The sequence below is a fragment of the Myiozetetes cayanensis genome, unplaced genomic scaffold (genome assembly GCF_022539395.1).
Source record: "Myiozetetes cayanensis isolate MyiCay16 unplaced genomic scaffold, myiCay2020 scf4, whole genome shotgun sequence".
Taxonomy (NCBI): domain Eukaryota; kingdom Metazoa; phylum Chordata; class Aves; order Passeriformes; family Tyrannidae; genus Myiozetetes; species Myiozetetes cayanensis.
The window spans coordinates 904,851-914,002 of record NW_026087631.1 but is presented as its reverse complement, the minus strand read 5'-3'; the positions used below and the strand labels follow the sequence as shown (position 1 = coordinate 914,002).

General features: G+C 44.3%; 1 protein-coding gene across 1 annotated transcript in view; it reads left to right on the top strand.

Annotated features, from left to right (window-relative positions):
- LOC126647314 (protein patched homolog 1-like) overlaps window positions 1-9,152 on the top strand; it is a 166,892-nt gene that overhangs the window by 14,953 nt on the left and 142,787 nt on the right.

The following is a 9,152-nucleotide window of genomic DNA, read 5'->3' as shown; positions in this document are numbered from 1 at the left end:
TGGCGCAAGGAAAAATTCCTCCACTTGTGAAGAGGAAGGGGGGCAACCTCCCTTCTCCCCTTTCTCCACCTCTGGGGGTGAGTCAGCAGGGTTTGTAACTTCACTCCGAAAGTGGTGGCTTACTGCCCATTTTATCTTTTAGAGTCTCATAGACAGTACGTCATGGTTTTAAAATACTAGCCACGTTTATGCCCCTGCATAGTAGAATCCCAGAGCTTAACTCCTATGTGATCCCATTCTGATGCGTCAAAAACATTTGTTACAGACAACCCGGTTTGATTTTTCTGAGGTCATAGGAGCAGATTTTGCAGTGGCGTTTCCTCCACCTTCAACCCATGCTTCTTGAGCAGGTGTCTCATAGATTCGTATACATTCTTTTGCTCAGAGGACATATTTAACCCCATGATGTTATGTCTTGTCCACTGAAAAATTACTTTCTAATAGTTCACGACTACTCACCTCCCCGATCCAGCGGTGAGGGACAGAAGGTGCCTTCTTTCCCAGTTGCCAAAGTAGAGGACCTGTACCTCCACCACCAAGTCCAATGGGCTTCGACGGTCTATCCCTAAATATTAGGAATTAGAACTGTGCCCCTACTTCCGGCACCATTTGCATATGTCCACTTCCCTAACACAACTCTCTAACTAGGACTTTTCGGTCTCTGACTGTCTGCAGGTTTGGTGGTGAAATAAGAGAGTTTGACTGCAGCAGCTAGAATGAGGGTTTTATTCTTTGGTCCTCTTTGTCTCACGTACAACAGGGTGAGGGGAAGTGGATAGCAGCACCAGAAATGGAGGAATAGCCAATTCTGTAATGCAATGTTTACATTAGGCATATTTATCACACTTAGTGTAGGGATCTTACAGGCTACAGGGCAGGGAGCATGCATGGAACTACTTGGCACACAGTTATACACTTTTTCAAAACTTATTCACTCTATTCAAACTCTTTTACACTATCATATGGCACTCTGGTATTACTACATATAAGTCCATATTTTTTCTATAAGTAAGGTAAGGGTTAAAAGTTCTTTTCTCTCAGTTTTAACTTGAGCTACAGGTGTCCACTGCATGATGTCCTTCTGCAGAAGTTTAGCAGCTTCTTCTCTCTCTTTCACTGAGTGTCCGAGGCCATTTGCTGGATTCCATCCTTATCTCTGAGGTCTCTTAATGAGGAACTGCACCTGCTTTCCCAGGCCCAATGTCTGCCTGGTACCCAACAGCTTTCCACCTCAAATGGTTTTTACCACACAGCAGGATCCATCAGTAAATAGAGCATACTTTCATTTTCTGGTAACTTGTTATATAGTGGTGCTTTTTGGGCACTAGTCACCTTCTCAGGCAATGCTCCAAAATCTCTGCCTTCTGCCCAGTTCATAATCTCTTCCAGGATTCCTAGGAAATTGGGTTTTCACATTAAGCCTCATTGTTTAATCAAAGCTACCCACTTACTCCATGTAGCACTGGTTATGTGATTTGTTGAAGGGATATTCCCTTTGAAAATCCAGTGCAGCACGGGCAAAGCGGTGCCAAGAGGAGACATGCTTTTGTCCCAAAGACTTCTGAGACAGCTCAAACTTCCTCATAGTGTAGTGGGCTTCTGATCCTTGATAACCCTGGCTCCAAAACTCTAATGGTCAACCTTGGTTTTCTCCTGATGTTCTTTGCCAGAGGCTCCAGGTGAGACCATGCTCCCCAGCTTCAGTGTAGAGGATATTTTGCGTGGCTGGTCCTGTCCAAACAGACCCAAGAGCTACTGCATGAGCTATTTCCTGTTTGATCTGCTCAAAGGTCTGTTGTTGCTCAAGGCCCCACTCACAATGGTTCTTCTTCTGGGTCACTGCCATTTTATTCCCAAGAATTGGATCTCCCATGCAGGTCCCTTTACCTTACTTTGTTTTATGGCAAAACCAGTTTTCAGAAGAATTTGGATTATTTTCATCCCTTTCTCAAAAACATCTTCTGGTGTTGTACCCCACACAATGTTATTATCATCAATATATTGCAGGTGTTCCAGAGCTTCCCCCTGTTCCAGTGCAGTCTGGATCAATCCATGGCAGATGGATGGGCTGTATTCCCACCCCTGGGGCAGTCAATTCCAGGTATACTGGACACCTTTCCAAGTGAAGGCAAACTGTGACCTGCACTCTGTTGCCAGAGGGGTTGAAAAAAACACATTAGATCAACTGTGGCACCACTCTGCTGCCTGTGACTCCAACTCATATTGAAGTTCCATGGTAGTTCTTTCTATAAGACTTTCACACTGGGCATATGGGGTTGTTAAAGGGTGAGTGGGTCCTGCTGAGCACTCCTTGGCTCTCCAGTCGGTCAATTAGCTCATGGATGGAAATTATGGAGTTTCTATTGTTGTGATACTACCACCAGTGCATAGCTCTGGTAGCAATTGGCACTTGCTGGTCTTCAACTTGCAATAATCCCATGACAAAGGGACCTTCTGAGAGGCCAGGTAGGGTAGATAACTGTTTGCTCTTCTCGGTATTCACAGTGGCTACACCAGAAGCCCATTGATATCCCTTTGGATCCTTGAAGTATGCCCTCCTGAGGTAGTTGATGACAAGTATACAAGGGGCCTATGGACCAGTCACAATGGGGTACTTTTCCCACATGTCCCTTTTTAAACTCACGTCAACCTCTAATACAGACAACTCCTGGCATACCCCTGTCACTCCAGAGATTCAGATGAGTTCTGCACTCCTGTGTCTTGCTGCAGGCAGGCAAGCGAGCGGGAAAGAACCACACACACATCCACAAGATGCAAGTTCAAATCCAGTTTTATTATTGTTAGGCTGTACAATTTATATTATTCTGAGTCCTGTCCACGCGAACACGAGCACAGCACGCCATCACGATTGGTCAGCACGCGCTGTCCACGCGCCCTAGGTAACCCACTGATTTGTGGTTTTGAAGACCACATTTGCATACCGTTTCTGTTATCACTGTTTTTCCCATCCTGCTTCTGCTGACTCCTGCATTCCTGCAGCAGCAAGCCGTTTCTTGTTTATCTTACCGTTACCTCTTGACCTTTTCAGAACTCAGAATAATCATGCAGAATTGCTAAGGCCCCAACATTTCCCCCCTTTCACTTAAGCATAGAATCAAAGCTGTGAATGATACAATCTTGAAGACACCTAAAAATACATGGAACAACAAGCAATAAAACCAGAATAAAAATGAGTATAGACAACCCTTGTTTCAGTACATCTTTTAGCCAACCTCCTATTCCCCATGATGCCAGCCAGGCATCCAATCCCGCAGATCCTTCTTTTACATGATGCATGCGTTCCTTAAGTTCTTGTAACTGTTTGTGTATACTTTGTGAATGATCAGATAAATTCATACAACACATTCCCTCAAAATCCTGACACCCATGCCCATGTGCTAAAAGCAAAAAGTCAATCTCTATTTTGCAAAACCGCATGTCTCAAGCTATTTACATTGCTAGCTAAACCTGTTAAGATTTCAGAAGTAGAGTTAAATTGTTTTACAGCCCAGCACGCCAAAGTTTTAATTTTCTTCCAGTTTGCTGCCGCCATGCCCCCTGGGAGGAAAAGTGACAAAGCAACAGCTTCACCTGTTGTTCCAAGTTTCACATTGTCATCACAATCAGGTGTTAAGTCTTTGAGATCTCTCTTGGTCAGAATGTGATTTGTTTGTCTTACCAGGTCACGCATGGCGGGTGCAAACATGGTTAACTTTCCAATGTAACATGGTCCTCCTATGGGACGAAAAGGAATACCAGGCCAAGCTCTATCACCACATACTAGAAAATAACCCTCAGGTAGTATTTTAGCAGACACGTTTTCTACATTTAACTCCCCGGCATGTTTGGAGGTATTCCAATGACTAGATTGCCCGGTCACATTTTGGTAGTCCAAATAATATTGCATTACGCCGTCGGCACGCATGAGATGTTTCCATGAGTCTCCAAAATGGACGACTCCGGATCCATTGATCGGCAAAATCTTTGGGTATATATTGGTACAATTTGTTTGGTTAGAAACATCGCTCACACTTATGACAGGAGGAAATGATCCCCACAAATCCAATTCTTATAAGGGTAAAGGTGCCGACTCGTTGAGTTGATATATCAACTGTTGTAAAAAATGTGCTTCTTTTACAATAGGCCAATTTCACGATTTTGTACATTCTCCCTGTGAGTTGTCGTCTCTCCACTGCCAATAAGAGTTATTAATAGCAGTGTAGTTCACTCCCAAATGGCTAAAGTCTGGCCAATGTATGTATGGATAACCAATTAGACAAGTTCGAAAAGGATCACTGGCTTTTTGGAGGGATAGACAAAATTCTGTAACCCCAGACACATTGGCCCAAGTAACCCACATATTTTGTCTTGGGTCAATGTTGTGGATGGCTGCGACAGAGATGATGCTGGATAGAATTAGGTGGTAATACCAGATAGCCTTAGTTTTGTTGTTTACATTGCCGTTTTTCCTTGCGTTTGCTAATCCGTAATTTATGAAACACAAAACAAACCCGATCCATGTTTTTGGGGATGGACCATCCACCCCCTAGGGATACACAAGTTTTCATCACAGAACCAATCAAGGATCTTGGTGTCATTTTGAGCCATGATTCGGTCATATTCATGTTGTGTACTCCACCTCTGTTCCGCTATCCACCTTTGTTCCTGGCTTGGCCTACTATGATCAGAGAGGTTAAAACAACACAAGCAAACTTGTCTTGATTATAGGTAAAAGCCATCCTGATATTTACCAACAGACCATTTAGTCAATTTTAACCAGTATTAACTTGCAATATCTTCAATATCTGCTTCTAATCTCCGAAGGCTAGCAGCATCAACTTACCATAATTAAATCTATATAACACATTCTCTTAAAATCTTAATATTCATTAAGTATTTAAGTTCACACACACAGATATCTTTTTCACTCATACAGCTTTTTTCCAGTCATTCAGAAGGTGGCCACCTCAATCATCCTTCATTCACACATAGCTGGGATTTTTATTATATTTTTCATTTCAACCACACATCTCAGATTCCTAAGTATTGTTGGCTTCTCAGTGCTTCTCAGTCTGCCATCTCTGGTGGTCATGTTCAGCAACTCCACCTGTCCTGAAGAGGAATCAATACAAGGAACAAAAAGGCCTAACAAACTTAATTGAGATCCATTTCTGATCCAGGACCTGTTTGTGTACATGCATATTCTCCTCCCCTCTTTTGTTTTGAAAATATGCTTAGTGTGTAAAATGCCTTTTGAAAATAATTTGATTTCTGAGTGAGTTAGCCTTGCTTTAGAATACCAAAAGCTATGCAGTATAACAGAAATAACGTCAGGTGAACTGAAAAAGGACAAAGAATCATGTGTGTGCATTTTAAATTCCCACCTGAAATGTATCTTAACCTGATGCCAGAAAGGGGGAAAAGAAAAGAAGGTATAATCTGCAATCACTTTAACCAAGTAACCATGATCAATTATAGACCTCTTAAACCTTTAACTATTCCCTAGTAAGTTCCACTTCTCTGTCAACTGTGACAAACTCAGTGAAAAACACCACCATGCACATGAAAGTTCTCTTCAAAACTCCCTTTTTTCCCTTTTTTTTTTTTTTTTTAATTTCTCTTTTCTTTTTTTTTTTTTGGTTTGGTTTGGTTTGGTTTTGGGTTTTTTTTTTTGGTTTTTTTGGTTTTTTTGGTTTTTGAATCAGCTGCAGTTTCAGCAGCTTTGTCTTAACACCACATGTGCTAAGCCCTGCAGGTCTGGGTCCTCCGGGACTCTCCTCAGCGCAGGCAGCAGCATACCCGCTCTGGCTCGGAGCTCGCAGTACCCCGGCTCCGCAGCCCGGCGCGGCCGCATCAACAGGAGCCGCGCCCCCGCTCTGCTCCCGGCATCGTTCTGCCTAGGCGTCCTGCTCTGTGCTGGCTCTCCTCCGCCGATGTTGTCTCTGTGCTCTCTGGATGTTGCTATCTCCGCAGTCTGGGGTGTATTCAGGTCTCAGTTTCTGTCCATCTGCCCCTTCCAGTTGCTTCCACTGTTAACAAAAGGCTTAACAAACCGTTGCTCTTAAAAGTTCCGTCAGTTCTAAGTAGTTACCGTGCAGAAACAAATGAGAGCAGTCAGACAATTTTACCGAGGGTCTGCGTGGAGAAAAAAGTCAGAATAATCATGCAGAATTGCTAAGACCCCAACAGTGTCTTGATGGCATCAGTGTGCACTCTGCACCAGTATCCACTAAAGCTCTTGTCATAGTTTGGATTTTTAGCAAGGAATTTTTCTTTCCTTTCCCCCTGCCGTGTGTGTGTGTGTGTGTGTGTGTGTGTGTGTGTGTGCGCTCTGTATATGGGCCATTAGTTGAACAAAAGAATAAGCCCCAGTCCACTAATGGTCGAGATTTGTTTCCTTGACAACGAAGGGGGGGAGTTGGCTGGTGTGTGACTGGAAGGGGGTGGAGGCTGGGGGGAGAGGGGAGTCTCTCGCGCTTCCGGGAGGAGAGCCTGCTGCACGCTGCAGACACTGTCTCTTTCCTGTCGGAGGGGAGTTCTGGCTGCTGCTCTTGGCTCAGCTGTGGCTGGCTGCAGGCCCTGCTTACAACGGACTCTAATCAGCTGTGAGTTTTCTTCCATTGGGAGAACTTTCTGTTTTATTGCTGTTGTTTTCCTTCCCCTTCTTTCCCTCCCCCCCCCCCCACCTGGCGGCAGCCAAGGATCTCACAACGCCGTCTGGTGACGGGCACTAGACATCACAAGTTCTACTCCCCCAGTGATCCAACAGCGCCACCTGGTGACTGCAATAGGACACTACAAGTTTTTACACCTTCAGTGACCCAACAGCGCCACCTGGTGAATGGTACAGGACATTACAAATTTTGCATCTCCAGTGACCCGACAGTGCCCCCTGCTGACTGTGGTTGGAACCGCACCAAAGGGTGCAAGAAATTGAACTATTTTCCTTTTGCCGGTTTATCGGTTTTGTTCTTGAAGGGGATTATTGGTGGGTATAGGAGTATTACTTAGTTATTTTACTTGGGTTTTTTTGTGTTCCTGTTAATTCACACATACCTTTAATAAAGGGCTGTTATTTTCCCTTCTCCATAATTTGTTTTCCTTCAATCGAAGCCTCTTAATTTTGGATTTATAATTGCTTGGAAAGAGAAGTTCGGGTCTTTTCCTCCTAATCCATCCTCAGCAAAAGACCCTTGTCTCATTTAAACTGGGACAGCTCTATACCTCTGTGGACGCCATCTCTATAGTTGGTGTATCCATTTGCAGGTAATATAATGCTACCAGGTTACTGGAATATGATGCAGGGGTGCTTTGAAACACCTTCCTCCACATGGCCTGTGTGCAAGGGACATCCTCTGGATCTTTAGGGACATTATCACTTCCTAGATTACTATAAACAATTTCCAGTACTGCTAATTCTCTCAAGTACTGGATACCTTCGTCTGTAGTGGTCTCCTTTCCTGGGGAGTTCACAAGATCTCCCTTAAATTGATATCTTGCCCTCATGGTTGAGAGGAGCTGTCTCCAGAGACTGCAAATTGTTCCTTCTTTTCCAATTTCTCTTTCAATTTTCCCATCTCTAGTAAGGGATCCCAGTTGTTGGGCTTCATGACCTTCCAATTGCTGACTACCAGCCACATTAGCCCAACATTGAAGTAGCCAGGTAGGAATCCACTCACCTGGTTAGTGGCTGTAATCTTTTCCCAAGTCTCAAAGTTCTGATGAGGTCATGGACTGGCTGACTTCAGTTTTCTGTTTGATTTGTCTCACTCCTTTCAATTTCTTTGTTGAAGCACCAGCTTCTTGATCTGCCCCTTCTTCTCTTTCTTCTCCTTCTCCTTCTTCTTCTTCTTCCTCCCTTAGTAATCGTTGATATGGGCCTGTCGGGAGTGGACTAGCAGAGGCCTACAAAGAATGGAGACAGATACAGAAAGGCTACGAAGAAACCTCGGAGGAAGAAATCTATCTAGAGGTGCTTTGACAGCTGCGACTGCAGGAAGAGCCTGAGATCCAGCGATAAGACGCCGCTTCCACAGACCCCTGCAGAATTCCCCTATCTGTGCCCCTCACAATTCCTTCCCCTCCTTCCCTAACTCCCAAATCTCCCTATATGGCTGGACATATCCCTGCAGCCAATCCCTCCATTTTCCCTTATCTCTGACCCTTAGGATTCGTGCCCCTGGCAAGAATCCCACCCTTGTTCGAGACCCTTCTATGTACCTCTCTATATAAACTGAAACCTTGTTTTAATAAAGGGCCATTTTGTGAGTCACCTATCTGGGGACTCATTTCCTATACAAGATGTGCGCGAGGGTCTATCGCGGGGACAGACCCCACCCGCGATAGGGCCTGTAGCTTGCCTTATCCGTTTTTTTCCTTTTCACTACTGGGGCAATGACTGTAGTTGTGGTTTGAGTCCCTATCTCAGCCACATCGTCCTCCATTGCAGTTTGGGTCCCTGCCTCCACTACAGTCCTCTGAGAGTACTGAACTGTGGTTCGATAGGCACAGGTCAGGCCCCAGTACAGGGTGCGAAACTGCTGGTTTTGATCAGGGTAGGCAAGGCACCCTTCTATCAGGTGACGTGTCAGTTTGCCAGGGTTGAATACCTGTTCAGGTGTGAAGTTCCAGGTAATGGGAGGTGTCAACTGCCCTAGGAACCCACCCAAATGCTTCCACACACCCTGCTACCCAGGAACTGGATGCCTCAGGGCACATTTCAATATATTCTCACCTAAAGATTGTTTTCTCTTACACCCGAATAACACCAGATTCCATGAACTCCATAGTGTGCCAACAGTATTAGTAACAGTATTAAACAACTTACATAAAGATGAGAAAAGACTATGAAAGACTTCATTATAAAATCATTCACATCAGTTTTAGGAAGGGAGGGGAAGGTGTATTGGTCCATCATCCCCAGCATAACAAGGCCATCAGTGTAAGGGCAGAGCACAGAGCCATTGTTTATATTAATGAGTTCCCAAACTCAGTAAAATAAAGCAATAAGCACTGCAGCTGGTAAACTCTGTGTCCCACACACGAGCTTGCTAGTTGATAGCTCCTATTACTATAGCATGCTATATATATATATATATATATATATATATAACTGGTGGGGAATGGAGTTAAATCCCCCTGGCAGTTGGTTG